Here is a 26,424-nt window from a genome sequence, read left to right as displayed (position 1 = left end):
TAAAAACTCATATTAAATTTTAAAAACATAAGGTTGCCATACCTGTACCTCTCTGGTTTCAACGGGAGTATGTTCCATTTCCAGGAACATGTCCTTGATGTGTTAGCAAAGGACAGCAAGTTGGCTGAAAAAGATGCATCCACTTAAAAACATTGATTCTCCCGGGACAACCCGCCAAAATGCAAAAATAAATTAAACATAAGCAGATGCTGTGCCTCCTTTCCATTTTTGGCGAGCACATCCCATTATGGGACTACTAGTGGGACAACCGAGAATGACTGACATTTACTCAAACTTAAGGCCTTATTGGACTGCCCTCTCAATAGTGATAAGAATTCAGGTTTATGCTAGTATTAAATCTGACCGTTTCACCGCCTTGTTAAGGCGTGTGTTGCAACAATACAGTTTTTTCTTCAGTACCAGTTTTATACTATTTCTCTTTTTTAAAAAACCTGATCGAGTTTATTAACATCAGCTTGGATTTTCAAAAGAGCACAAGGGAAATGGCGACCCAGCTCCTATTGAAAATCCCAACCTCAAAAAAACCCCCCGAGTTCCTACCCTGGCCAGGATCCCACAGCTAAGCTCTTTCCATTTCCAGAAAAATCATTGAGCTGAGGCTAAGAATGCTCATCTGGTGCCTGTCGAGTGTATTGTCTGAATGTAAACACAATGATTCTGGAGCAGGGAAAGGGCCTGTGACTTAAATGGATTTATACTGGCTAAGAACCTGGCCTTCGACACTCGACTTCTGACATTACTTGAAAGTAAACATTGAGCTGAACTATTTGGTGATTGAAACGGTGATTTAAGATGCGTGCCGTTACCAGGCAGTTGCTCTTAGGGTGAGTCTCTCAAAGTCTGATGTTTTCCTTAAGGTCCCAGGTACCCAAAGATTTCCATGTGCATCTCAGCTGTCATAAAAAAAAAAAAAAAGTAGAAGAAAAAAGAGAAAAGTTCAAGTTTCTGACTCTTGAGAAAAGCCTGAAAATGTTCCTTGTCTGCACTTTAATGGATCAGAAAGCAGAAGGCAAAGAGAAAAAAAGAAGTTTGAAAATGCCATGATTTTTGAGATGTGACATATGCTTTCCCTGTGCTCCGGGTTGGCAGGAGGAGTTGCATGGTGGATGCAGCCCCGCCAGAAAGCAGGTGCGGGAGCCCAGACGAGCTGCGCTTCCTTCCTTGCAGCAGAGGCAGTTCCATCCAGTCGCTTTTCCTTACTCCTGTGCCTCAGTGTGCAGCAGATTGCTGCAGGTTGTTTGCAGGAGATACAATAAATAGTTGTGTGTGTGCCCTGAAATTATCACGTTGCTTGAACGTTGGTTAAGATGAGAGCCTTGAGGCTACTGAAGGGCTAATGCTGCTACCCTGCGTTGACAAGTCGTACGTACGGTTGTGTGTCATAGAGCTGCAGGAGGGCCAAAAAAATCCTGGGACAGAAATGAACATATTTGCTGGGCAACCCGGAACGCTCACTTTTATGCATTGCGGGCCAAAAAGTGTGGGCGAGCAGTTTGCAGGCTGACGGTGGTGGCCGGGGTGCTCCTCCAGCCTGGCACAGCATGACATTGGGTGGGAGCGTGGGTTCCCAGGGGACCCCAAGCGGGCTGTGCCAGGCACCTCGGAGCTGTTTCTTCTCCAGCCTGGGGTTTGGCTGACGTAGCAGCATGTGTGCCCCCAGCCTGTTGCCGGCTATGTGGGTACCATCCAGTCACCCTTCAGCAGACTGTCCCTGAGCTGCAGGGGCTCTGCAGCGATGGTCCTTGAAGCCTTTGGTCCCTTCCCTCCAGGTCTTCAGGGATGCAAAATTTTGGGCCCCTCTTGCATCCCTCTGGTGTCACCAAGGGCCATTCCTGCTCGAGGACAAAGCAGGACATCCTCTCTGCTCCCCTCCTCCCCTCCGAGGGTGTTCCTCAGAACTTCAGATGAGCGAAGGCTCTTCTGCGCCGCACGTTTTTGGGCTGTACGGCAGAGAAGAGCTAACATCCTTATCCATGTGGGCTTGTGCAAACGGGGCACAGAGGGCAGAGTCTCAGCGGGTACAAATTGCTCTTGCAAAGTCATCTGGGGAGTTTTGTGGATTTATACCCGGACTGGAAATTCCTCCCCCACCCCCGCTCCGGCCCCAAGTCCTGCAAATGCTTTTCTAAATGCTTTCCTCACTGTGTAAAAAGTGAACTAAAGATTTTACAAATAATGAATCTAGCCCCTTAAATATGATAATTCTAAAAGTTCAGTAAAAATCCGGGGGCTGGGGGCAGGCGGCGGGGGGGTTGGCGTCCCTTATCGAGTCAAGGAATGGTGGGTTAGCAGCAATTTCTTCGTCACAGTTAGTCTGGGTACCATTGGAAGCAGAATTTGTCAGTTCTGAAGTGCACAGATTAGAAAGGAATGTGGAATTTGGAAACGTGGCAGCTTGTAGCGCTGTATGGTTTAAATTAAACCTTTTTTTGGAAAGCAGAATCGCTGTAGGCCACATTTAGGGGGAAAGCAACAGCAGAGAGGGCTGGCTGTGGTTTTTGCTTTGCTGTGTAACTGGTCCACTTTCTCTTGTTTTAACACAGATTTAAAAAAAAAAAAAAAAAGGGAGAGAGGGGAAAAAAAAAAAAGCCTTTGGACTCCTTCCACCCAACCACACAGCTTCTCTGCTGACCACAAAGAGGAAGCTTGGGGTAGCAGCCATAGGATTAATACCCACTGTCTCTTAACCCAACAGGGTGTGAAAACATTTTATAAAATCTTTTTTTTTTTTCTTCCCCCTTTCAGATTGATAGCGTGGCTGGGATTTAGACATCTTGAAACAAGCACATGGTTGCCTTGCATTGTGTTCCTCGGAAGGAGGGAGGGGGGCTCTAAATCACCCCAGCCAGATCTGTTGTTTAAAATCTGTTTACACCCATCTCCGGAGCTTTCGCCTCGCAAATCACCAACAACTTTGTTCGTCTCGCTGAAATGACAGGAAATATAAAAATGCGTCTGCTGTGAGGGCTGTGCGGTGTAGATCTTGATCAGTTGGAATATAATTAATGAAATGGAGACGCCTAGCTCTTAACTGAACAGCCTTTTCTTCTTTAGAAATAATAAGATTAAGATTATGGATTAATAAGATTAAGATTATGGATTCTATTAATCATTTGATCAGCTTTATTCATTCATCTTATTTCCTTTACATGCAAAAAAGCCCTACTCTCTACATGGCTTTATCTTTTAAGATGATGACATTTACATATTTCCCGGTCCTGTAATGTCCCGGGCGTAATATACAGATTGCTCCGCTCCGATATTGTAAACTGACTATTTCCATGCGCTAAGTACTCTCGGTGATGAAGATCTTAATAATGTGATTAACTAAACTGTGTCTTTATGCTCTTCCTCGTGCCTCCTGGCCCCGCCATGGCCTCCCGGCCGGCTTGCTTACCACAAATGGCATCAGCTGCTGGGATGTGCCTGTGTTTTGTGACCCCTGTGACAAGGAGGTGTCACATAGCACAGAGCTGAGAGGTTCCTGCACCTTGGAGTCAAAGTGTAATTCAGATGACCCATGCATTAAGGGAATCTGCTTTCCTGGCGGTATGCGGGAAAGATGCTGAAAGCATGAGTTTTGAAACGTTGAGGGAATTATGAGAAAAGGAATTTGTTCTTCCACAGCGTAGTGACAGCATTGTTATTTCTTGCTTGGATGTGCTGTTGGGAAGGTTTTATTTTGTTGTCATTAGAGAAATCTCTCTGTTGTTATAACGCTTTCTATGTGTGAAGAAATACAGACATAATGTGTATCTAGTCCATTAAAACACTCTTTTCGGAGCCTCCACCTGTGGCACAGCCTCTCTGTACTGCCAATATTTTGCTGAGTACTGTTGGTAATTCCTCTCCTTCTGCATTACACGGATTAGTAGTTAGAGTGAGTTTGAAAAAAACCCCACCAACCCAAAGTAGTGGCAGGTTCTCTATGACTTCTGTTAGCTGAACTGGAGAAGTTGCATTGCGTCTTGATCTTTTTCATCTTGGTAGAATTATACTGTAACTAATTGAATCCATTGATCACTGTCTTGTTTTTTTCCATCTTCTTCTCAGAGGATTCATTTCATAGTGTTCCGTACATCAGTCAAGAAAATGGCTGCGGTGGAATTACCAGGGTTGATAATAAAGGTAATTTAGCCCAGTTGAAATTATTTTTTATGTATCTAAGTAGGGTAACACATTCACACGTGCTGCCTTAAATCTAGCGATGAAATACTGGCATGGTCTAGACTGCAGGATCCCAAAATAACTCTTCTGGATGACCGCGGAAAGTAAGAGTAGCTGAGCAAAGGACCTTTTGCAGCCTGACAAGGACCGAACAATGACCAGCAACGTTAATTTGATCAAAAAACTGTCCCAGAGCAGGATAAATAACCTCTGCTTTGTGCAGTTCATGGGACAGGGAGTATTTTTGGATTAGATAGTAAGTGCTTAACAAGCAAGAATAGCAGTAAGTGTCAGGAGAAGCGGTGTACATAGCCGGTGGTTAGAAGTCTCCTATGATTCAGGTTAGAAATCGGAGCCAAATCTGGCCTCGGCCAGGGGGGGTTTACCGTGGATGTCTGATGGTGGCATTTAGCCCTTACTAAGTAACAGTTTGGAAAGGGATTCTCCGACTATATTAGGATTGGTCTTGTCAGTAATACGCAAGACAGGATGTCAGGAGATCTGAGCTGAGGTCTGCCACAGATTTCCAGTACGATTTAGGTCAAGTTATCTAATCTTGCCCGCTGACATAGTTTCACCCCGAGAGAAGGTGACAAGAGAGTTTGTAAAATGTTTCCTTTACAAAGAGGCATTTACTCTCTCGTTCTCACCCAGGTCAGGGTCTGAAAGCAGAAGCACAGGCGTCTTCTGCTTGCAAAGCCGCAGCCGTGCTTCTTGCTCCTGCTCCTGCCTGCATCCCTGAATTTGCCCCCCTGGGGCTGGTGGGCAGCATGGCTTCCGAGATGACCAAGTCCCTTGGCCAGCAGACTTCACTCCCAAAAGGAGGGAGCCCTGCTCACAGTCTGCTGGCAGCAGAGCAGCAGCTCCTGGAGCTGCAGGGCTGCCTACCAAGTACATGCCCTTTGCCTAGATCAGCACTTTTTTGGACAATGTATAGTATTTGCAAATGGGAACTGACAATGGAAGAAATACAGCAGAGTGAAGGGTTTAATATAAAATATTTATACAGTAAAGATCTTTCATCTTTTGTCAGTCACAGGGTAGGGAAGTGAGGAATGTATTGGGAGTACATTACCAAGAGTATGTTATAAATTAAAATCTCAAATTGAATAATACTGGCTGCTAATGTGCGCAGCGTTGGAAATGAGTCACTTCTGAATCAATGTAATTTACTGTGCCAGCTGAAAGATATTTACAAAAGAAGGTATCTTCTTGTTGTTTTTATACTTAGATTTTATTCAACACTTAGAGATAGCCTGTGCTGTCAACACCGACTAATTTGTCATGGAGAGCAAGTCACAGCCGCTAATACGGAGCTGTTTCAAAAGCACTTAGAAAACAGAAAGGTGGGCTTTGGGCCACATGAGTGGTCAAACAGTTTATACTCATTGTTTCCTTTCAAATTTAGTACTGGTAATTAGTAATACAGCAATTTCGCAGAGAATAGTTAGTGGGAGAGAGCAGACCGGCTGTTTTCTTGTAGAACTAGTGAGCGCAAAAATGCCTGCTTCTGCTGCGTACTTCCAGCCCACATTTTTCAGCGTATTTAAGCTTTTATTTGGGCACTGTAACCTCAGTGAAGCAAGTGTTTGGCCCCATGTCTATCAAATGGTTGCCACCATCTCAGGAGTTGGGTCTGGTTGATGGTATTGCATAGCTGAGGCCGAGATAGGATTTATTACCTTGGAACATGCCACGTTTAAGGTGCGAAGTGGTATATCTACAAGGTCGGATTTCACAAAGTGTGGATTTTGAAAGCTCGTTACCCAAATGCTGTGCATGAGCTGGTATCGTCTTATGTCTAAAAACCATTTTAGCAGGCATAAATAGTCCTGCTACAGTGCTGTACTGACGTCTGCATGGCTTCTGGTTCGTGGTGAGGGTGGCTGCCGCTGTTTATCAGACATTTTGGCACTGCACAGACCACTTCATTGCACAGTGCAGACATGCTGTAGGGTAGCCATGTATTGGGAATTGTGGGTCAAACGTCCAGGCAGATGCAAGGTAACAGAGGAGAGATGGATAGAAGAAAGCAGGTTTGGAAGCCAGTCTAGATTCAGGTTCCTGCTTTCTTCCTCCTTCTGCCACTGATTTTTGCCACCTTGGCAAGAAAAGAGGGGCACTCTGGGAATTTCTGCCGTAGTCTGAACTATGTCAGATTACCATTCCACTCTGATTTTTCTACAGATTCTGTGATCCAGGCAAATATTTTGTGCTTGGATTCACCTCATCTAAGTTTATCTGTCTAAAACTCGGGTGCTTGGTCTAATGTGATTGTCTAGGCTGGTTCTGTTGTTTGGTGAAATGGGAGAGGCACTCCCCGAGGGCATTTCAGCCCTGCAAAATCCTTTTGCAACCTCCTGGCTCTCACTGTTGGCTCCACACAGAACAGAGGCACCTCTCTTTGAGATGTGCCCACCCATTAGACAACCACATTTAAGTGAGGCAAATCTTGCCTTCGGTCTCTCTGCCCTTTAGTGTTTTATCGGTGCAATAGGGATAGCTTAGATAGAGATGGTGAGAGTAAGTAGACTGAAAGATGGGGGAATATCCAAAAGGAGAGGGATGCTTGTGGTGGCCCTTATAAAGACTGATGAAACTTTCCTCTCCCTTTGCTCATTGAGGATAAGTGAAGGTAACTGTAGACACTACCAAATTAATTGTAACTGTGGAGATGCAGGTGATCTTCTGATGGATTCATGGACAGGCTTCTATACATAATAAAATATGTATTAAGGTCATATTCTAGCAGAGCAGTAGGGAAACTGGAGTATTCTTATGCCATATTTTTTGGTAGGAATGCTTCTGCTGGGTGCATTGCTGTCTGTAAATTTTATTGATTATAATTAAGTCAGTCTGCATTGTCTCTAAGAACCTACATGGGTTTAAAAATCAATACTCCTTATATACATCAGGGGAACCAGTTTGAAAAGGGATTATAGTGGGAATAAGCAATGCATTTATAGCTCAGAGTTTGTGTTTACAAACCATTAAATGCTGGCCTTCTCAACAGTCCTCATTTAGGGGTCAGAAGTGTTTTTTTCCCTGTCTTCTATCCTGCGTACAATAAGGAAAATTCTCCCTCCATGGTTATCTGCCCTAGCTTGCACCTGCTGGCTGGAGCTCTGCTGTCTCAGTGACCTTCCAGGGGCATGGAGGCAGCCTTGGACAAGCAGGAATGTGAGCAAATGTACTAAAAATGGCAGTGAATCCACCGAAGTCCTCAAAACAGGTGACTTCTGTGGCAGCACCTGGTTGTCTTAGAGGGGTTCACCAGTTCTCTCACCTGGCTTGTTTCGCTACCTAGACAATACTGCATTTGCAGTTATTCAGAGCTCTAACAACCATACTCACAGAAAGTCAGAACAAAGAGAAATGGCTGAGTGTATCTGGTATTACTGATTTATGGATGAAGATTAAGGCCAGATTGCCCTGTCCTTATTTCTTTAACAACCTGGTGCATAGATAGACTTCCTCTAAGTCAATGGGTTCCTTATGTATGTGCTATTTATTGAGGATAATGTTATCACAGTCTGGTGCACTAAATATGTATAGCTCACCTCAGGGAGGAGATGTGAAAGATCTTTGATGATATGAAGGGTGTGAACACTAAGGAGAGTGAAGGATAATTTAGGTTGGGACTTGGGAGTACACTGAAAAACATACCATCAAAGAAATGTAGTAGAAGTGGCGTACTCCCCAAGAGTAAAATTAAATGCCCTTCAGTTTGAGTTGCTTGAAAGCAGGAGAAAGGACTAAAACTCTCTTTGTAGGGATCATTCTGTGGGCACAGAGGTGAGCTGGGTGATCTTATCAAACTTTTCTACCTTTGTGTTTTGTGCCGTGCTTTGATTCATATTTGATTTGGCCAATAATTGATCAATATAACACACAATGTATTGCACCAGGGATGCTGTTTTAGCATTTCCATACAGTGCCTTAGTACATAGTACTCTGGACTTTACAAATTTGATTCAATTTATTGTATCAATGATTTCAGTTTTAACGGCTCTCTAGCATGGCAATGAAATAGGACAAAATAAGGCGTGCTTTTAGCTCATGAAACCTTGCAGGATCCCAGGGGGCTGAGATTCATGCATGGCTTCTGACTGCATTTGAGAAGCTGGTGGTTGGAACATGTAGGCATCCATCCACATCCCTAAAATAACCATAGCTAAGTTGGCATTTAAGTGACAGTATGAAAAGACCACAAAGGAAAGACCAAGGGAAACTGGGCTTAAGTAGGAGTCAGAGTGGTTTCCAGATTACATGGCAAACCAACTTTCTCATCCTAGACACTGCTCTTCTACATCATCAACATTTTGATTGTGTCTTAATGCAGGGAAGCTTAAAAAGCAACTGCGTGAACTTTGGTTTTTTATATGAAGCCATCTGATACTGCTCGCTACTAATAAATGCACACATATGCATACATACATAAAATAAAAGGAGCTGGATGTTGTTGAAGAGACCGGAAGAATCCCATGCAAAATAGGAAAGCGGGTTTTTTTGTTTGTTTTTCTGGATTCCAGTCTAGGCAGCTGTAAAGATCTGGTCAGAGCTGGCTTTGGGCAGTGGCAAAACCTGCAGGCTGGGCTTTGAAAAGTTGTGAGAAACGTTCTTTAGCTGCGGTTCTTTGAGGCTGTCATTTAGATAGAAACCACTGCCCCGAGCTAGGATGCCCCAGAAATTTCTCAGGAAGATTTGAAGGGACCTGAATAGCCAAGCTTACCTCGGGCCACTGACAAGTGAAGATCTGGTGGTATCTGCTGTGACAATGTTTTCCAGTGTGTGCACTGAGACGTAATGATTCATTAGAAAAGAAGTTTAATTGTGGCCAGTAGTTGAGAATATTTCTTTGTGCTGTCTTATCAGTGTTTTCCGTTTGCAGCAGGACTTGGCTTGTTTGGTAATATGATGTTCTCCATTTGTTTGGAAAACAAGGTTTGACTTATCATATTGTTTGGCAGGAGAGAAGAAAGGCAAAATGCAGCCCTCCTAAAGCCTGAGAACAAGTGAAAGGAAAATAAACTTTCAGGGAAAGTTGCTCAGTCAGTGGGAACTGGCACAGCTGAAGTAGGTGAATGAGTGTCCAGAACTCGGTTGCATCAAAGGCATGCGCCAGATGATGGTGAAGAGACCTAATCTGACCAGTAACTCAGGAAGATGCAAGACAGTTTTACCCATCCTCAGAAACCTTTTAAAAGCTAAAACTAGTTTGTTTGGACATTTAAAAAACCACAGCCTTGCTCAATGTGAAAAATGAGATACACATAATTTTTCTCAAACTAGCAATCAAAAAGTTCACAAGCTGCCATGCAACTTTGATTCAGTTGTACTACCTGGTGTGGCACCGAGCAATACCAAGGAATTACTGGAACTATTGTGCTGTTCATGTGACTCTTGTATTTCTAAAATGCATACAGCACTTGGTTTTTCAGATATGGTCTGCCACAACGCAGGGTGGCATTATTCCCATTGTACCGGTGAAGAAAGGGCAATGGTAGTTGGAATCTGCATCATGTGCAAAGCTGATACTAGAACCCACATCTCCTTAATCATAAACAATTCACTTTTAAACTCTTCCCATTGACCTTAATAGGGCCAAGCTTTGATTCCAAGTGTTTATTCTTCATTCCAAGCTCAAAGATGCATATTTTTAATCTGAATTTGAATATATGTTTCATGGCTTATTCATGCTCGGAAATACTTCTTGGCAGAGTCACCTAGACTGAGCAAAATGAGAAGCTTCTTTTAATGCAGAAATATTAAACAATGTGTGCTGAAGCACAGAAAGCTATTTGGACACAGGAAAGCATTATAAACATAGATTTGATTGTGATTGAACCAAAAATAGTGGTATTAAATTAAGGTCTGTTTAAGGCACTAAAAAATCTGCATTTTCCAAACTGCTAAGGATAAAATCAATCTGCAAAAGTATTTTAAGTTTGTAATAAAAATACCATTGACAAAGTAAAGTGAAAATAATAAAGTATATTTAAAATTACTTGGAGGTCTTCTTGAAAATTTATGACCTCTTTCCAATTGGAGCTCATTTAGCTGAATAAGCTGTTTAAGAGCCTGAAAGTGGACATTTTTGTGCCTTGCAAGAAATGAGCTACAGGGCAAATGTTCACTTGCTTGTTCAGAAACATAGGAACCTTTGATTAGACAGAACCTGTTGGTTTTTATTATTATATGTGAGCTGCAATAATACTGTATTTATATTTGCTTAGAACAGAAATTACTGTGATCAAGCTCACTAGCTTTACAGCGCAGGGAACAGTTGAAGGTCCACAGGGTCTGCCCATACCAACGTGTGATCAAACCCATGTCCTTCCCCTCCCATGACCTCTGCTGCCAGCAGTCCTGCTAGAACATCATTTTAAGAATGCCTTTGCTGGCGTCTGTCTTCCAAACACCAAGTTAGAGGGCAGCAGCAATGGTTAGAATCAACCACAGACTGGTTTGGACCTCAGATTTGAGCCCTTTAGCAGACAGGAACTGAAAGTGATACCAAGGCCTTGGGTCGTCAGTATTTTCCATTACCATAACTGCTTTTTAGCAAAATCTAGTTGATACAAGGAGAGTGTGTGATTGAGGCCATGCTCATCTCTTTGCAAGAGGAAGAATTATGGCATTCATAGATTGGAAGAGAGTGGGTGATAAATAAAACTGAGGCTATCCAGAAAGCCCCAGGGAGCTTCCTCTCTGCAGAAAGAATAAGAAATTTATAGATGTCTAGAAATTACAGTTGAGCTTTTTGCCTTTTCTTTTTTTTTTTTTTTGTTGTTTGTTAGCCTCTTTCAGTCATATGACTAGAGTTCAATTATCAGCACAATAAATATTCCTGTGAATCGGAGCCGTGTGTTGGCAGCATATTTGTGCTTATTAGAAAGGAAGGAACATTTAGAATTTATTAAAAATAACAGTTTACCATTGAACTTGATTCTAAAGTCAGAAAGTGGCAGAGCCCAAAATATGTGTGCTAAATGGAAATGTGTTCTGGAGGACTCAGATACAGGCAGGTTAATGCAAATATGTTTTTGAAATAAGATTTTTAAAATAGGATCTATTCAGACTAAAACAATGCCGTGCATTTGTATTGTTTTCAAAACAAAGCAAACCAGTTACTAAGAGGCTCTTTTTGCTGCTTTTAGCAAGAGACTGCACTGTAGGAATATTACCTGCAAATCAATTTAATAGATCAATCGTTATGCTAGGAAATACCACTGGTAATTGTAACGTCTATCACCTAAGATGGGTTGTGCTTGCCAGAAGGGAAATGGGAGAGATTTTAGAATTTTTTTCCCCTCTTGACCCCTAGGGAGTGGTGGCTGGGCTCATTTAGAGTATTCCCTGGAAGCTCTCGTCGCTCCTCCAGTAGACCACCAACAGGCTGGGGCTGGGCTTCAGCCCCACTCCGTCCTGGGCAGGGGATGAAGCCTGGTTCCAAGATAATTTCTCAACTGCTTAGGCTTGGCAAATGCCAGAAGCTCCTGTCTTCCCCAGTACAGTCTGCTGACCAACCCACATTGACTTGTTTTCGGCGCTGTTCCTGTTTGGCATTAAATTTCTAGATCTGTAAGCTGTTTCTCTTAATTTAAGAGAGACATGACTGTTCTGGGCTCGAGAAGGTCTGACAAGAGGGAGCAGAAGTCTTCCTGACTGTACACCTTTGGCCAAGGGGACTGTAATTCTTGGATCCAGCTAACACAGGCTATTTTAAGAGAACAACTTGGCCTCTTTACAGTAAACTTCTTCGGTGGAGGGTTCATTGCACCTAGCAGGCCTCAGCCAGTCTGGATCAGCGTCTGACATTTGAACTTGACGCTCTTAACACATTTGTCAGCTATACGTGTACACAGCAAGATACTAAACGATTCGATTGCTTCACATTTCCAGGCAATTCAGCAAAACCAGAATCCTTGTTAGCTTTTAAGTTAGACACCCATATATGTGTTTTATTAATATTTCAGTGATGCTGCAAGTGTTGCATGTTGCAGAAACACAACGGCAGTAGCACCGCTGTCACAAGAGCAGCTACTGAAGTTACAGGCACTCACTGCAACAGTCTGGGGAGTATCGGACTGGAATTTACAAATGACAGTTTAAAGAGTTATGGTTGCCTAAAGAACAAGGCTGGAAAATTTGCAAAAATCTGTTTTCAGTTATTGGTTGTTTTTTTTTTTTTCCATTCAGCTTTAATTCCTCCAGAGGAATTTCTGTGCAGTACCTTAGTCGTTCCTTTGTAATCCTGTGTTCCTGTTGCTTTATTAAATACCTGGAGTTATAATCTTGTTTATGACATCGTTATTATCTCTCCAGTTGCAAATTGCAGCATTACGTAGAGGAGTGATTATGGCATGAGGCATGGAAAAATCGGATATGCAAATAGAACGAGTTAAGCATAATGATGGTTCAGTCCCATAACGGGTGAAAAAAACATCACAGCTTTTCAGTTGAAGTATTCAGATTTATACCAACTTGCAAACTGACCCCATCTTTTTTATATAAATGCTCCAACTAGCTGAAACAAAACAAACAAGAGAAAACAAAACAAAAACAAACTGTCCCAGAAAATATATGATAAAAATAGTTTTATTCCTATAAATAGAAAACTTTTTCTGTGGTTCCAGAACAGAAAACTGCATCTTTAGAAATGGTAGATGCAGTAGTCTAAGCGCTTTTGTTATGTATCATGTAAAGGCAGATTTTTTTAATAAAGAGTCATCAGCTTCTAGTTTTGAATGTGGAGCATTGAATAATAAGTGAAACCTAACATGTATACTGACTTTCTGATCGAGATTACTTTGGAGAAGGTAAAACTTGAAAAATTAAAGACCAGGCTTTCAAAATCCATGCCTCTGATGTTTGATCCTTGGGGGTAGCTACCTTGCTGCGCTGAGGATTGTTGCCCTGCAATATTCTCCCTCAGGTGCCATGCACTCGAGCTGGCCTTATCCCGGAGTTGCTCTGCCAGCCCTGCATGCATTCCCATCTAATCCAAGTAGTAGGCAACCTCATTTTGTGATGGTCTTTTTCCCCCCGCCTTGTTTTTAAGTGTAGCTTTAATGAAGGGTTGCTTTGGACTCTTTCGTGTCTAAAAGGGGAATAGGGGAATATAAACAATAAATGAGTCTTATTTTCTTGCTAACATCTTTCCCTGGCAGCGGTGTTAAAGCTGTGGCTTGTGTTCCCCAGCATTAAGAGGATTGTTGACCAGCTTTCAGAGTTGACAAGGTCACTTGAGGTACTGTGACAGGGCATTTAGGTACAGGAGTTGATCCTGTGTAACGTTAACCCAGGAAGCTGAGAAGAAATTGGGATGATCTTTCTCCTGATTTTTCTTGCCTAATTAAGGGTGTAGAAAAAGCAGACATTGCAACATAACAAAATGTAATTACAGAGATGTTGCCTGGCATGTGTCCACTAAGCAATTGCACCTCCCCCCTTTTGAAAAATAAATATATTTTAGTTCCTTTTTGAGCAGTTTAAACCTTTGAACAACACCGCTCGTGCATGTATCACGGAGGATACAGCTGCGTGCGTCAGGGAAGATGTGCAGAGTTAATGTGCTGGCTTGCCCAGGATTTCGGTGCTGTGTGGAGTTCCCTCCGTCACTCGCTGGTGCCAGGATCCAGAAATATCAGTCAGGTTGGGCCAAGAGGAAGTTGGAGCTGCCCTGCTGAGGGAAGGAGACGTCTGGAATTCCTATTCCACCATTCACGGCCCTAAAAAGGGAGAATTTTTTTATTAAGTTATTTATTTATTTATTCTTTCTAATGGTGTTCTGTCCCATTTTTTTGCTGTGTTGCCTGAGGGAGAGCCAGAGAAGTGTGTTTTAGGGAAGTCAGTGAGGCCAGCAGATCCAGATGATGCTGGATGCTGACATGGAAGCAGCTGTGGCACTTGGTGCACTCACAGAACACCATAGCTGTTAATTCGATAAAATAGCTTTTCCAATTGAGATATCCATCCTGGGACAGCTGATCTTTTGTACTGCACAGCCCAATCATGTCTTTAAAGCAGCAGCAGCACCAGAACTTCCTGGAGGGTGCCTGCACTTCACTGAACAGTTTGGCAGCTACAGCACAGGCCTGAGGGATACTTTCAAATTTCCCTGTAATTAATGAGCACCTCTGCACTTATGGCAAATTACAGTGTCTGATGTAGAATGTTGACCTACAGCTGCCCCATGCCAAGTAGTCTATTTAGACCTATTTATTTCTAAATAGAGCCTGTAAATGATAATGGGAAACTTCACTATTGATTCATTTACTCCTAAATGCTTCCTCTTTCAGGTATTGAAGTTGAAATAATTTTCCATAATCCTATACTTAGGCTGATCCTTAGATTTATTATATATTTATTATGTGAAAATTCTCAAGCTATTTAACATTCCTGTAAAGCCAAAGAAATCAGAGGTGGAAAGGACGTGTTTGATCTTGTCTTGTCGGTACATAGCCTTTTTCTTATAGAGCACTGCTTATCTCCTTCTAGATGTCCCAAGTAATGAAAAACCTTCCACTTCTCAAAAAAGGTGGACCTGCCAAAAGTTTCACTGACTTTTTCCTACTGCCCTGCAACATTGCAAGCTCTTGTATAACCATCTCTTTGCTGTCACTGGTATGCTTATTTTGACATTGTATTTCCTCATTTTTTCTGTCCCTGTAATTATTTGATTTTCTTCTTGTGTCTGTCCATTTTTCTGAAACTAAATTCATCTTGTGCTCAGACTGCTTCCAAAGTTCTAGCACCTTTCTTTGTTTCTCCGTTCTTCTGGTACATCAGACATCTGTTTTGTGGCTATGCATGATTTCATTCCCTTCCTATTTTCCTTTTAACAAAGATTTTAAAGAAGACGGGACTTTCTTTCTGACTACCTCCTTTCCCCGGAGTACTTCACTAAATGAGTAGGTTCAACTCATGAGGTGATTGTTCATAATTTTCATACATTACCATAAGTTTTCAATCCATACAGTTACTTCAGAACCAAGTCAAAATAATGCAGTGCATGCAGAGATTTATGAGAGTTTGTACTAAGTACTTTGCCAGAATCTAAATATACAACTTCTATTGTTCTATTAATACTGTAATTCTACTTGATATACACCATAGATATATCTCGTTTGTCAAAAAATATCCGCGCTAAAACAGTAATACTAATTGGTTCAGGCAGCTCAGTTGTCTCCCTTATGCGCTTTGATTTTGTTCTGTTAATTTTTTACTCTGTAAACATTAGTTTGGGCTGCCAAGGTTGCCTCTTCCCTTCTTTCTTGAAGATTTGTATCACATTTATATTTTTCCAGTATTCTGATCTCTCGCCATTTCTCCATGAATTTTTAGAAATAATTATTCATGTTTTGGAGGGCTTGTTAGATAATTCAGTAAGAGTTTTTGTACAATTAAGGACGGCAGGTTGTGGATAATAATTTTAAGCTTGATCAAAAGGCCATGGAAGCCAAGTCTTCTAAGGCTTAAACTACTGTATTAATTTTACGGAGAACTGACTCTCTGCTGCTGATTTTTTTGTCTCACCTTTCACATGGGGCAAGATCATAGGTTAAAATAATGTAAATCAGCATAGGTCCATTGAAGGCTATCGTTCCTTTTGAGGAACCAGCAGCCGCCCTCAGGGTTAGGTGCCTTCCTTTCCCCATATATGCTGTTGGGGTAAGAACTACTTTCCCTCACAGGAGTGTTTAAGGCTTAATTTTTTATAGCATATAAAGTGCTCAGAGATGTTCAGATGAGGGATGTTGTGAAAATGCAAAGTAGTATTATTGTTGATAAATTATTTAAAATATTGTGGTCCATTGAGAAAATACTAGTTTGTAGGCAGTGAAGTGGTTAATACGATTGCATCTCTTACAGGTTTCACCAGATACACTCACTCACTTACAATGGATAATTGTTAGCTCTTGTTGTGCAGATGCTGTTGCAGATGGAGCCCTGTACCTGCATGCATAGCAAATGAATTAGACTGGCAATCCCCTTTATAAAGCATAAATATGTAATTTGTTCAGCTGTTGTAATTAAATATGTATGTGTGAAACAGCCACCATTCAGGTCATTAATGATGCGCCATGCCAAATTAGAGCTTACAGACAGTAATGTACATTGTTGTGCAATGAGGGAATTGCAAATAACATAGCTAAGCCTTTCCTAGTAAAGTGATGGATTCAGTGGCTTTAAAAGGAATATTTATATTTCCAGCATTTTGATTGCTTCAGTCTATATTTACATTGATGCTCAATGAAAAAGATACAATTGGATGAATTTTTTTCCTGTATTTGGTTTATACTCTTTGAACATGATAGAATACCCATTAGGTACGTGTCACACAACATTTATTGGGTGTAACATTTCATACCCGTTGGTAATACACTGAATATGTTGCTATGATCATTCTTAAATATATAGTCAATTAAGATCTGGTAAGTACCTTTTCTTCAGCATAATGTAGACAAACACCGTATCAAAGCACTTGGACAATTTTAATGTTTTCCATGTATCTGCTTTTTAATCTTTGGACTTCAAAGGTACGACTGGTAAAGGAATCTTCACTGTGGTAAACAACGTATATATTTCCATAGAAATCCACCTGATAGAATAATTGTTGTAATGAATTAAGCTTGCCGGTGTAGTGGGTTGCTTTAAATGCATGATGACTTAAACATCAGGCTTGCTTTCTTCTGTCCGCATTCTTTGTTTCTTTCTTTATATTTACCAGGAAAAAGTAATTGTGTTTCAAAAAAACCCACAAAACAACCTCCTTGAATCTTCTTGAAATAACAAAGTTAACAGGCAGGTGTTGTTGCACAGCAGCTAACAAGCAGAATAAAAAATTGTAACTCACTACACCTTAAACACATCTTAAATGATCCTTCCCAAGTGTGTCTTCTTGTCTATTTAAAACAGATGAAGGTTTAGTATACATTTTGTTTTGACGGTCGGTTCCGAGTATACAAGAGCTAATCGTCTTGACCTTTCGGACAAACAGGGCAGCAGAAGGAAGCATCTCAGAGTTAATTCTGTCTTGTTCACGGTGGGAACAGAACATTCCTCTGTGATCCTCTTTCACATGATTCGCTTGGGCTTCCTAGAAGCCCGTCCTGATACTATTAGTGCTGGGCTTCTTAGGTCTAAAGGAGATTGATGGCACTGACATCACCCACCGCTTGCGGGTTGCCATCAGCTTGGACAGGGCGAGTGGAGTTGTTAAGATTCATATTAAATAAGAAAATTTCTCATTAACTTTCAAATTTGCATCAAGTTTTCTCTGTTAACTCCCTCATTTAATAAGAAAAGGGAGCAGAAAATGGGATTAGTCAATAGATTATGTGGGGGTTTACAGTGAATCTGCAACTTTTTAAACCTTGACTAAGAGAGTAATAAGGAGTAAAGATTTTTTTCCAGTTTAGAGCTATAGCAAACTATGTAACTTGCTATGTAACATCTACTTTAGCAGATACACTCTGTGACAAAAGTCAAATATTACAGTGGCTTAAATTTGTATGTTAAAAGCAGCACCAGAATAATTATTTGTATCCCTCTCTTCCCATTTTAGTTAAATTATAATATGAAGGCTTGCTTGCTTCTTTTTCGTTCCTTCGTTTCTTCCTGCCTTAATAACTCTTTCTCAGTAATTCTTTCTTTCTTTGAGGCGTTTCCCCAAAATACAGGTTTTCCTGTTTCTTCATAGTGAAGTCTGCTTGATTTATGGCACGAAGGATTCAGATGTGCAGGGCCTTGGCATGTTCATTTGCTGCGTTTTAACACTACGATTACTGGTGTATTTCAAGGATGACCACAATGATAACGGCCCTGAGCACAGCCAGGCCTGCTGTAGGGTTCCCCTCGTTTGTTGTGGTTTTTTCCCTCCTTTCCTGTACTGATTTTATGAATATTGAAGCTGACAATTCACGAGTCAAATTACTTGGATTTAACTGCCCTTGTTTGGTGAAGCCTCTTGGTAACATTTGGTTTGGAGGGTGGGAGAGGGGTGAGAAAATGTATCTTTGTGTCCCTTAAGCAGCATTGCATAGCGCTGTGTATTTCAAAATCTATTCATTTTTGCTGCTGAAAGACATCCCGCATGCTGCCGCTGTCCTCTCGTCTCCTTCCAGCCCTGTGCCTGCGCACGACATCGGGGCCCGGCTAGCGGCTGCGCTAACCTGCAGCGTTACGGACATTCACTTCACGAAGGGTTAACTCCTTGAGACTGTGCAGGGGACTTGTTCCCCTCATGCCACTGGACCCTCATGGCAGACTGTCCATGCAGGCGAGGTCGAATGAACGGGCACATTTAGTAAATTAACCATTTCCCCGGCGGGGTGGCGGCTGGCCAGGTGCTGTGCAATAAGTGCCCGCAGGCCGGGCCGAGGCGAGCGGCTCGCTCGCTGGCAGTCACTGCTTTGGCCAGTGCTGCAGTAAACACTTTCCCTTGGATGTTGGTTTTCTGTTGTGTCTGGCAGCCACAGAGGGCTGCTTGAACTTTAGCCAGAGGCAAATATTTATACATCAGAGCATGCAGTGTTCAATGGGTCCGGCCTGCGAGCATGAGGCTCGCAGCATGCTTCGTCGCCGGAGAGGAGGCGTCCCTCTTAATTGCACTCATGATGCGGCAAAGCGGGACCGTCTTGGGGGTCGCGGTGGCTTTTGTGGCGGAAACCTGTGAAAACATTGCCTTCTCCGTGCTTGGCAGAGGGGACATCCTGACGGGAGCCGTGTGTGCCTTCAATTCCTGTTGGAAAGTTTACAGTTAATATTTTCCCTGGAACGCTGTCAAGCTTTTGACAGTGCCTGAGTGTATGCTGAGCTGTGAAATTGAGACGCAGAGCAAGTTGTGAGAAATCTGTTTCTACTCAAATCTGTAAAGGTTTATAAAAACTTCAGTGGAGGGGGAAGGAGGGGGGGGAAGAAAAAAAAAGGGGGGGGGAATAAAAAAAAAAAAAAAAAAAAAGCCCTGGGGCTGGGGCTGGGGCTGGGGCTGGGGCTGGGCTTGCCTCGCCGGGCGCGCGGCAGGTCCGCCATTTTAAGAATGCAGCGAGGGGCGAAGCTCTCTGCTCCTTACATGGCGGCTGCCTCGGCTGCGGGGCCGGCCAATGGGGCGGGCGGTGCCAAGTCACGTGACATGCCACGACGGCACTGACAGCCATTTCCTCGTTTCTGAAAAACTTTGGTACCTCTGCGGAGCGCTTTACCTTGTTTTTGGTGCCAAATGTTCTCTGCCGCATGTGTCTCGCAGACTGGCATTTGTCCATAAAGTTATTTTAGTAGGTAAAAAGTCTCTGAGCACTTGAGCTCTGTGCGTTCTTTATGTAAAATGGATTTCCCTTGCTGGCCTGGGGCCAGGAGCGCGGAGCACGCGCTGGGCGAGGGGAGCGCTTCTCTGCAGAGGAACTGGTGGACTGACACACTCTAATTTTTTGGCTCCTGACCAGACAAGCTAGATGGATGCCAAAATTCAACAAAATAACACATTATTGTGTAATAGGAACAGTGCTCAAAGTGAGCAAGAGCTCACAGGAACTGAATACCAGCACTTTTTTCCTTTCTTTTTTTTTTTTTTTTTTCCCTTTTCTTTCTTTTTTCTTTCTTACTTTCTTTCCCCTTGTGCAGCAGAAGCTTGGAACTAGCACTTTTAGTATATGGCTTCAATGGAACAAGGAATAAATATAACCGCAATGTAAAGAACGGGGAATAATGTACAACTGGGAAGACGAAGGGGGGAAGAAGACGGGGAGGAGAGAGCGAGAGAGGGAGGGAGCGAGCGAGACGGAGAGAGTTAAAATTACTTTTGTGAGACTTCCTTCAAACATGCTCTATAGTGAGGGCTGGTTTAACCCTGTCTTCCCTGCAGCAGATCCCCAGCCTGCCTCATTGCGTCCCACTCTCTCGTTTAATGCCTATCACCTTGAAAAACAAACAAACACATGTTAAAGGCAGCACACAGGGCTGCATGACGCTGAACTGGGGCCACCGGAGGGGTTGGAATCGCTGCAGAAAAAGTCTTTCCAGAAAAAAACTTTTCTTTTTTTCATGGCATGTCTCCGAAAGAAGGAGAACCTATGTAAAATACTGGGTTTCCTCCTCAAATAACCAGCATTACCTGGATTTGTCATTACTGATCTTACACTGTAGTAGCACCTCCTAGCACCACACCAACTTTATGGTAATAAATTAATTAAGCTTACCTGAGAAGGTAAGCGGCGTTCTGTAGCTTCATCTGCAAAATGCAGGTGTCTCTGGGGCTACACATGGCAACTCTTGGAAAGTGCAAAGCAACACAATAGGAAGTGAAAACTAAAACAGCCTATGGAAACTGCAAGGGGTCGTTGGGTCAGCAGCATGTAATTACAAGAGTTGGAAGCCAGCCAGGACGAGTATGCCCATCGCATCAGCGAAACACCATGTGCCCACACGTACTGAGAACGTTCTGGTTTCAAAGTGGTCCGTTAACATCTTCTGCTCCTCCTGCCCATGGAGAGACCAGGCAGGGAGAGCGTTCCTGGAGGGACTGCGCGGGGTGGGAAGGCAGAGCAGGCTTCCGGGTGGACTGTGCCAGGGCTTGGCTGCCATTGCCCGCCGAGCGTAGATGTGCTTGCAAAGAATGGGAAATGACCTTCCCCGGCCCTGAGATTGCATTTTTCCAGAGAATGTAATGGCCGTAAACCTCTTCTACCCTCATTTGTTTCCTATGATCTACATCTCATAGAGGCAGCTTGATTTTTCCCCCCCAACGGATCAAAATCCATCAGAGCATAGGCTGATTACTATCCTCTTAGTGCTCTCGTTGGATTTATCCTTCTTATCAACCTTGTATATTCCTAAAACAGATACTGCTGTGGTAGATAAACACCAAGATCTAAACCAGAGACCTTGCTGGGTCTTGAAATCTGTCGAAAGAGGGCAAATACAATAAGAGCATGCACAGTTCTCGCGCTTTATCTCAGATTTGACCTGTCAAAGAGAAATAAAGGGCCTGTGTCTTCTTGTTAGCCTACAATATATTTTTTTTTCCTTTTTTTTTCTTTATTTTATTTTCAGGAATATGAATGCTAGATTTTTCACATGAGGTGTGCAAGTAGCCACATGAGGTGCCGTTGTGGGTTGAATGCTGCTTGTGCTGTGCACCACTCCTTCCTATTGTCCCTGCTCCGAAATGCTTACAGGCAAGAGTAAACCAAGGGTAAACAAACTGGTTTGGTGTGTTTGTGGCCTTAGGGAAAATAAACCGTATTAATGATGTGTTATATTATTTAATTTGGAATTTTTATGCCTTATCAAGTAGAGAATAGAAAATGCAAAATAAATAGTAAATAAAAAATAATGATATGGGAGTTAGAGTCATCCTGGTGTGCAGTAACATTAAGTGTGGCAGTAATTATGGTTTGGACTTTCCATGTAAAAAGCAGATTTTTTTTCCTCATAACTGGTTTTATATCCCTCTGGAACAAAGTAAAAAAATCTTCTGGCAGTTTTTTAATTGAGGTTTTGTAGCTTTAATGGTCTAACGCTATAAAGAAGTCAACCCTTCTGCCAGTTTTTTAAGGCCAGATAAAGGTTTGACATCATGTTAAATGCGTGTGTTTCTCTGTGTACATGTATCCCCACACACTCGCTACCTTTCTCTTTCTCTTTCCCTTTCCCTCTCCGTCTCTGGTAGAGGGAATAGGAGACCTTCAGAGCAAATATCATTACAGGATTCAGAAATGTAAAATAAGTTATTCTTCCCTCGGTGTATTTGGCTTGTTCCTCTCTGTGGAGCTGGGTGGTTATACCTGTGGTATTATAAAAGTGAACTAAAGTAGTAAGAGGACGTTTCTGAGAATCTGTTTATGCAGATTACAGTTCCCGTGTTAACGACGGAACCACTCCACTTCCCTGGATAGCTGCAGCACCGCAGAGGGTCCGCTGCTGCCCCACAGTTGGCTTTTCAGAGCAAACCTTTTTCCCAGCAGGCAGGGAAATACCTGGGACTCGGCACGCCTGCTCTGGAGCTGTGGCTTTACGGCCAGGAGAGCGTTAGACATTAATACAAATTACAGGAGCTTTACACCCAGAGACCTAGCTTGCCTTGGGTTACCATTTTGGCACATAGGGTTCAGGGAACATCCAGCTTTGCAATGTATCCTCTCTGTCCGGTGTCCAGCTTTGCAGTGCATCCATTTGCGTGGTGTGCTCTTCCCCAGGAAAGACCTGGCTTTTGGTGCTTTAAACAAATAAGAGAGCTAACAACAACAACAACAAAAAAAAACCCCAAACACAACAAAAAACCCAAACAACCAAAGCAACAAAAAACCAGTTAATAAGGGGTGAAAAAAACCCCAACTTGTAGGGAAACGCAGGGCTATAAGTGATGTGCCCTGTCTCTGTGTAGTATCCAGGCAATAATGTGGCACAGTTAAAGCTGTTAAGTGTGGATGTCACAGGAGTATAATTGGACCAGTGTTAACTCCATCATCTTCAGAGATGAGTTTGCATGGATGTGATAGGAGAATCTTGTAATACTTCTCTTTTGGTTTTTTTACATGTTAATGTGTTCTTTTTTTACTTAAAAAGAAAAACCACTTTAAGAATTGTGCAGTAACAATAGCTGATCCCAAACAAACAGCAATTCACTCTTGCCACTCTGCAAAGATAAAGCATGTCATGTACATTAGCAAAAGATAACTGACATTAACACAGTAGGCAAGGTGATTACGTACCACACTATTGACTCTGTGTGATCATTATTGCTATTTGGTGGGTTGCTTAAGTGGGTACCTGAAGGTTAAGTAATAACTGTAGTAAGAATGAGAGGGAAGCAGAGAGAACGAGATAAAGGAAAAACAAGATAGAAAACATTGACACAAGGTTAAAATGGAGGAAAGTGGATAAGTGGGGGTGTGGGTGTCTGAGGAGAAAGGTGAGGTGGCTATGCCTTGGTAAGTGATATTTAAGGGTTGGTGGCTGAGTGAATAATGCATCCAGTTCTGTTTCCTTTGAGATTTTTATGTTTGTAAAATATCAGAAGTAAAACACAACTTTGGGGTAAACCTGTGATCACTGAAGCAAAAGGCAAAAGAGAATCATAATCACTTTCTCAGTTTTCCAAGAGGTGTTCTCTCTACCCAGCTTTAAACAAAATCCGAGAGAGTGCCAGGTTGGGATTTAGAGGGTTTTTGAAAAAACTAACCTTCTTTTAACCCATCTAAATTTTTGTGTGAGCCTTTGAAAATGCTTTGTTTATTTTCATACTCCGAGTGTGCGCGGCCAGTGAATTCGTGAGTCTTGCACGGCTCGGCTCCAGAGCTGCGATGGAAGTCAGTGGCATCGCTCTCACAGCCTGCGGTGAAGGGTGCTCACAACGCTTAGTTAAGCCGTTGACAGCAACTCTTTGGGGTGGTGAGCATCTTCCTGTTTGTGTGGACTGTGTAACAGTCTGTGGGCATTCCTGCTTTACGGTGAAATAGTAACTATATTCTGGAATCGATGATTAATGCCAGCTTTTCCTCTGGAATGTATTTCTGATATTATAATATCATGCCACAGAATCAAGTTTAATTTCAAATTGTATTAACCTATTTACAAAACATATCAAGGGAACATTTTTCAAGGGAATAGTTTTCTTCTTTCTATAGATTGAAAAATAAAATACTTCTTTTAATATTGTGTTCTCCAGGCACTAGGGCTAACTATTTCACTGGAATTAATATCTAAAAGGGAGTTGTTGCAAATTTTATATTGACATGGAGAACATAACGTTATGGCTTTTTAGGGTGGATATGCACAAAATATGTATGTGCATTCCAAACTAGCTAATAGTTTTGCAACTGGTGATTTAATATCTATACTTCCCAGCTTGTAGCAGTGTTGTCTGAAGTCTGGGATGACTGATGTTAATCTCCAACTTGTTTGTGGCTTTCCAAAAATGAACTTGAAGTAGAATAATATGTGATGTAATTCCTATTCATATTTAAATTTATAATAGAAAGTGCTATGTGGGATCTGTCCTATATAATACTGCTTAACAAAACTTAAAAATATAGCTATATTCTTGCATTGCAAAAGGAGGAATATGTGCGTATGTTAGTTGTTAATTGCATTGCTGTTCTTAGGGCTTGCACTTAGATGCCTCCCGTATCATAAATTCATTCTCATGTGCCCTGGATTTTGGAGTTTTCAAACATTAAGCATCACAAAAGAAAGGTGAAGGTAATGGTGCCATCTCAGTTTCTTCTTGGGGAGCATTTGGGGAATGGTGTCTTATTAAGATACACATGAGAACTCTAGATCACTTCTACTGTTTCTTTGGAGTTAGACTGAAATTACACAAGCCTTGCAGCTGAGAATTTTATAGGTAATCCCTTTGAAGACAGAGGATGAAAGCCTGGCTTTGCTGAAGGAAAGGGGAATTTCTGCTGTTGTTCTCAAGCTGGCTTGCGAGTCGCTCCCTTGCTCTGTCCGCGGAGTAAGTCGCTATGCAGTGCAATGCTTCTCGGTATTTCCAAATCCATGGCTTTTGTTAGGCTAAGGCACGTTTCATGGCAACATAATGATTTGGAGCCAAATTTCAGAGATGCTGAGCCCCCCTCCTTACCCCCTGCAACTTGCATTCAGGTCAGTGAAGCCGAGAGTCGAACCCTTCCAAATGAGCGGCATATCAGATGCGAATGAGGCAACGGCTCACGACAAGCAGGAGTTTATTGGGTGTCTCTCTTGCACTGTAGTTTTAGCCATGAACACTGGATTTGTTTGAGAGCAAACAGAGACGCACTAATTGATGAGAGTGTTATGCAAATAAAAAAGAGAAATGGGATGGGTAAAATAAAGGAACTGTAAAACACTTTATTATGCCTGGAAAGCCAAGCTAATCCCAGAGGAATTCTGCTAGGATAAAATGTTAGCTGCTTTGACATTTTAAGCCTTTAAGAGTTGTCTTGGAATTTTCTTTTTCGTTTGCTTTTCTTACTTTGTTAGATCAGTCTATAGAAACGTGGCTTACATTTTCCTTCCCCCTCTTGGCTGAAGGTAACTTAGCACATGCTTGGCTTGCAGTGGAAATCAAATGGTTAAGTGAGTTGAACCTCAGGTGCTTTGTTCTCGCGCTGGATGCCTGCTGCTAGCGAGGCAGGCAGAAAGTCCTCGCACTGAACTGCAGTGCTCCTGCCGAGAGCCGAAGACATTGCTTACCCTACAAGACCACAAAATGAGTGACTGCAGTTGAGTAACCTGAGTATGCTGCTGCAGAGGCTGAAGCAGGGTGGAAAGAGGGTGCACTAGCTCAACTCCTTTTTTGACCTTTTCTCTCGCTGTTTCTTCCACCTTTCATGGACTTTATCCCTCTTTCACCTCAGATGGGTAGGCAGGCAGGCTGCTTTAATGAAAGCAATACTGTGTCAAGAGGGATTGCTGGCAGAACCCTTCCCAGCCAGTCTGACCTAGCACCTCAGCAATGTTCTTGGCTTTGGCCAGCAACAGCTTGAAAACCCAGGTCTGTTTCTGAATCCAGATGGTGGTGCATTGCCATATGTCAACAACACATGTCATCCTGATTAAAATTTTAACCACATCCATTCTGCCATCCCCATAAACCATCCTCAGCCCACTGTGTGGCAAAGGCTCCTTCCACGCTGATCCTGTTCCTCCAGCAGAAACGTGCTGTTGGCATCGATGCAGGTGAAGCCATTACTTCTGCAGTGATATCTGCCTTACCATCCATCTCATTGCCTGTGAGCTCTACCTGGGAGGGCGTGTGGTCCTTATCAGCGCTGCTGGAGCAATGTCTTTGCTTCAGCTGACTCAGGAGCACAGACCTTCAATGTTGGAACAGAAAAGGAAAAAAAAAAAAAAAACCAACCACAACCCAAACCTAACTTATTTAATCACTTGTTAGGGCTTGTGGCGTTGTCTGTTAGGAAGTGTCCTGCCCAGCCTTGAAAAGAGAGATAACATATTCCTGTTGAAACACAACCTTGTCAGGTTACCACTGAAAGACATTTTGAAGTTGCTGGCATGTTGAAGACCAGCCCTTGCCATTCTGCACCCGGGGTGGATGCAGCTCCATTTACCTTGATTTCTAAGCTCTAAGGTATAGCCCTTCCCCTAAGCCATGAATCCCCATGCTTCCTGGAGCAGGGAAATGTCCTTCAAGGGATTTGCATAGAAAAGCTTGTGTGCTCTTCCCTTTGTTCAAAGAGACAGGTACTGGTGGGCTGCAGGAAAAGGGCATGCTACAGGCTGCTA

The 26,424-nt window shown here is 42.5% G+C and overlaps 1 protein-coding gene across 11 annotated transcripts in view; it reads left to right on the top strand.

The window, feature by feature from the left end:
- The window catches only part of NFIA (nuclear factor I A), a 359,539-nt gene that overhangs the window by 156,475 nt on the left and 176,640 nt on the right, over positions 1 to 26,424 (top strand). The gene's annotated exons all lie outside the window — the stretch shown is intronic.

This window comes from Falco biarmicus, chromosome 11 (assembly GCF_023638135.1).
Source record: "Falco biarmicus isolate bFalBia1 chromosome 11, bFalBia1.pri, whole genome shotgun sequence".
Lineage (NCBI taxonomy): Eukaryota > Metazoa > Chordata > Aves > Falconiformes > Falconidae > Falco > Falco biarmicus.
The sequence above is the reverse complement of the archived record's forward strand: the minus strand, read 5'-3'. Positions and strand labels throughout refer to the sequence as shown.